A 5,029-nucleotide genomic window follows, 5' to 3' on the forward strand; every position below is an offset into this window, starting at 1 on the left:
TCTGTAGTCTACTATTCAGGAAGAAATCGTTATTGAATTACACAAAAAATGAGAAAAAAATTTAAAAGGCGAAATGTTGTTGCTATTGATATAGATGATTAATGGCATGCTGATCTAGTAGAAAAGAACATAGGCAACTTCAAAGGAATTCCCAGAATGGATAAAGGACATAATACTTATTAATTGTTAGTGATATTCTTTCAAAATTTCTTTTCAGCTTTGTCAGTTAAATATAAAATGGGTAAAAATGTAGCTGATGCTTTTGAAGAAACATTTAGAGAGAGGACTCCAACAAGTCTACAGACAGATAATGGTAAAGAATTCTACAATGAAGAATTTCAAGAACTTATGGAAATATATAATATTAATCACTATTCAACATTTACTGAATTAAAAGAATCTGTTGTTGAAATATTTAATAGAACACTAAAAGAAAAGACGTGGAAGATATATGCTCCTCTGGGAAATTATAAGTGGGTTGATGTTCTTATAAAACTGGTTGATAAATACGATAATACGAAACATTGAACAATAAAAATGATGGCAATACAAGTTAATGAAAAAATTATGTGCCAGCTGCTGCTTATCGAATGATAAACCATATTTTAAAACACGAGACAAAGTTATAAGTAGTAAACTTGAAAGAACTTTCGAAAAAAGTTTTACTGCTAACAGGCCAACAGAAATTTTCGAAATTGGAGACCTTATTCTTTCTGATCCAATCACATACAAGCTTAAGGGGTTGGATGGAGAAGATGTGAAAGGAAATTTTTACGAACAAGAGCTACAAAAGACAAATTATCCAGATATATCTTGTCAAAACGTTTTCGGGAATAAAGAAGATAAAGTATGTGTAAAATGAATAGGTTTTGATAATTTGCTTGGGTAAATAAAGATAAAATTAATTTATAAAAGATTTCTTATGTCCTGCAAAGTTGTTGTAAGGTTTTGTTGTTGTTGTGGTCTTCAGTCCTGAGACTGGTTTGATGCATCTCTCCATGCTACTCTATTCTGTGCAAGCTTCTTCATCTCCCAGTACCTACTGCAACCTACATTCTTCTGAATCTGCTTAGTGTATTCATCTCTTGGCCTCCCTCTACGATTTTACCCTCCACGCTGCCCTCCAGTACTAAATTGGTGAAGCCTCAGAACATGTCCTACCAACCGATCTCTTCTTCTAGTCAAGTTGTGCCACAAACTCCTCTTCTCCCGAATTCTATTCAATGCCTCCTCATTAGTTATGTGATCTACCCATCTAATTTTCAGCATTCTTCCGTAGCACCACATTTCGAAAGCTTCTATTCTCTTTTTGTCCAAACTGTTTATCGTCCGTGCTTCACTTCTATACATGGCTGCACTCCATACAAATACTTTCAGAAACGACTTCCTGACAGTTAAATCTATACTCGATGTTAGCAAATTTCTCTTCTTCAGAAACGCATTCCTTGCCATTGCCAGTCTACATTTTATATCTTCTCTACTTCGACCATCAGCAGTTATTTTGCTCCCCAAATAGCAAAACTCCTCTACTACTTTAAGTGTCTCATTTCCTAATCTAATTCCCTCAGCATCACCCGACTTAATTCGACTACATTCCATTATCTTCGTTTTGCTTTTGTTGATGTTCATCTTATATCCTCCTTTCTAGACACTGTCCATTCAACTGCTGTTCCAAGTCCTTTGCTATCTCTGACAGAATTATAATGTCATCGGCGAACCTCAAAGTTTTTATTTCTTCTCCATGGATTTTAATACCTACTCTGAATTTTTCTTTTGTTTCCTTTAATGCTTGCTCAATATACAGATTGAATAACATCGGGGAGAGGCTACAACCCCGTCTCACTCCCTTCCCAACCACTGCTTCCCTTTCATGCCCCCTCGAACCGAGCGAGGTGGTGCAGTGGTTAGCACGCTGGACTCGCATTCGGGAGGGCGACGGTTCAATCCCGTCTCCAGCCATCCTGATTTAGGTTTTCCGTGATTTCCCTAAATCGTTTCAGGCAAATGCCGGGATGGTTCCTTTGAAAGGGCACGGCCGATTTACTTCCCAATCCTTCCCTAACCCGAGTTTGAGCTCCGTCTCTAATGCCCTCGTTGTCGACAGACGTTAAACACTAACCACCACCACCACGCCCCTGACTCTTATAACTGCCATCTGGTTTCTGTACAAATTGTAAATAGCCTTTCGCTCCCTGTATTTTACCCCTGCCACCTTCGGAATATGAAAGTGAGTATTTCAGTCAACATTTCTCTAAGACTACAAATGCTAGAAACGTAGGTTTGCCTTTCCTTAATCTAACTTCTAAGATAAGTCGTAGGGTCAGTATTGCCTTACGTGTTCCAATATTTCTACGGAATTCAAACTGATCTTCCCCGTGGTCGGCTTCTACCAGTTTTTCCATTCGTCTGTAAAGAATTCGCGTTAGCAGTTTTGAAGCCGTGACTTATTAAACTGATGGTTCGGTAATTTTCACATCTGTCAACACCTGCTTTGTTTGGGATTGGAATTATTATATTCTTCTTGAAGTCTGAGGGTATTTCGCCTGTCTCATACATCTTGCTCACCAGATGGAGAGTTTTGCCAGTACTGGCTCTCCCAAGGCTGTCAGTAGATCTAGTGGAACGTTGTCTACTCCCGGGGGCTTGTTTCGACTCAGGTCTTTCAGTGCTCTGTCAAACTCTTCATGCAGTATCATATCTCCCATTTCATCTAGATGTACATCCTCTTCCACTTCCATAATATTGTCCTCAAGTACATCGCCCTTGTATAGACCCTGTATATACTCCTTCCACATCTCTGCTTTTCCTTCTTTGCTTACAAAGGAACCTCCCCATCGCACCCCCCTCAGATTTAGTTGTAAGTTGGCGCAGTGGATAGGCCTCGAAAAACTGAACACAGATCAATCGAGAAAACAGGAAGAAGTTGTGTGGAACTATGAAAAAAATAAGCAAAATATACAAACTGAGTAGTCCATGCGCAAGATAGGTAACATCAAGGATAATCTGAGCTCAGGAGCGCCGTGGTCCTGTGGTTAGCGTGAGCAGCTGCCGCATGAGAGGTCCTTGGTTCAAGTCTTCCATCGAGAGAAAAGTTTACTTTCTTTATTTTCGCGAAGTTATGATCTGTCCTTTCGTTCATTGACGTCTCTGTTCACTGTAATAAGTTTAGTGTCTCTGTTTTGCGACCGCACCCCAAAACCGTGCGGTTAGTAGACGAATGGACGTGCCTTTCCAATGGGAACCGAAAACATTTGATCGCAAGGTCATAGGTCAACCGATTCCTTCACAATAAAACACGTCTGATATATTCTATACGACAATGGTGACGGCATGTGCGTCACATGACAGGAATATGTTGTGGACCCACCTAACTTGTACACTTGGCGAATGGGTAAAAAGGTTCTTCTACCTTGCCCGATTTATGTTTTCTTGTGGATTTGATAATCACTGCCAAAAAGCGATGAAAACTTAAGAGTCTGTCAGATAATAATCGTCTGAAAATAAAAAATTAAAATTTTCGCTCGACGGAACACTTGACCCAAGGACCTCCAGTTCTATAGTTGCTCACGCAAAGCACGAGACCACGGCAGCCCTGGGCTCACATTATCATTGATGTTGCTTATCTTGCGAATGGACTACTCAGTTTGTATATTTTCTTATTTTTTCCATAGTTCCCCACAACTTCTTCCTGTTTCCTCGATTGATCTGCGTTCAGTTTTTCAAGGCCTGTCCACTGTGCCAACTTATAACTAAATCTGAGGGGGGTGCGATGGGGAGGTTCCCTTGTTAGAACTGGGTTCCCATCCGAGCTCTTGATATTCATGCAAGTGGTTCTCTTTTCGCCAAAGGTCTCTGTAATTTTCCTGTAGGCAGTATCTATCTTACCCCTTGTCATATATGCCTCTACATCCTTACATTTGTCCTCTAGCCATTCCTGCTTAGCCATTTTGCACTTCCTGTCGATCTCATTTTTGAGACGTTTGTATTCCTTTTTGCCTGCTTCATTTACTGCATTTTTGCATTTTCTCCTTTCATCGATTAAATTCAATATCTCTTCTGTTACCCAAGGATTTCTGCTAGCCTTCGTCTTTCTACCTACTTGATCCTCTGCCACCTTCACTATTTCGTCTCTCAGAGCTACGCATTCATCTTCTACTGTATTTCTTTCCCCCATTCTTGTCAACCGTTCCTTAATGCTCTGCCTGAAACTATGTACAACCTCTGGTTTAGTCAGTTTATCCAGGCCTCATCTCCTTAAATTCCCACCTTTTTGCAGTTTCTTCAGTTTTGATCTACAGTTCATAACCAATAGATTGTGGTCAGAGTCCACATCTGCCCCTGGAAATGTCTTACAATTTAAAACCTGGTTCCTAAATCTCTGTGTTACCATTATATAACCTATCTGATACCTTCTAGTATCTCCAGACTTCTTCCATGTATACAACCTTCTTTCATGATTCTTGTACCAAGTTTTAGCTATGATTAAGTTATGCTCTGTGAAAAATGCTACCAGGCGGCTTCCTCTTTCATTTCTTAACCCCAATCCATATTCACCTACTACGTTTCCTCCTCTCCCTTTTCCTACTATCGAATTCCATTCACCCATGACTATTAAATTTTCGTCTCCCTTCACTATCTGAATAATTTCTTTTATCTCATCATACATTTTATCAATTTCTTTGTCATCTGCAAAGCTCATTGGTATATAAACTTGTACTACTGTGGTAGGCGTGGGATATGTGTCTATCTTAGCCACAATAATGCGTTCACTATGCTGTTTGTAGTAACTTATCCGCACTCCTATTTTTTTATTCATTATTAAACCTACTCCTGCATTACCCCTATTTGATTTTGTATTTATAACCCTGTATCCACCTGACCAAAAGTCTTGTTCCTCCTGCCACCGAACTTCACTAATTTCAACTATATCTAACTTTCACCTATCCATTTCCCTTTTTAAATTTTCTAACCTACCTGCCCGATTAAGGGATCTGACATTCCACGCTCCGTTCCGTAGAACGCCAGTTTT

The 5,029-nt window shown here is 39.7% G+C and overlaps 1 non-coding gene across 1 annotated transcript; it reads left to right on the forward strand.

The window, feature by feature from the left end:
- Positions 1-1,886: 1,886 nt before the first annotated feature.
- Positions 1,887-1,959, forward strand: Trnaa-cgc (transfer RNA alanine (anticodon CGC)). Its single transcript has one exon. It is a non-coding gene; the product is annotated as a tRNA-Ala (tRNA).
- Positions 1,960-5,029: the final 3,070 nt, after the last annotated feature.

Source organism: Schistocerca serialis, chromosome 3 (genome assembly GCF_023864345.2).
Source record: "Schistocerca serialis cubense isolate TAMUIC-IGC-003099 chromosome 3, iqSchSeri2.2, whole genome shotgun sequence".
NCBI lineage: Eukaryota > Metazoa > Arthropoda > Insecta > Orthoptera > Acrididae > Schistocerca > Schistocerca serialis.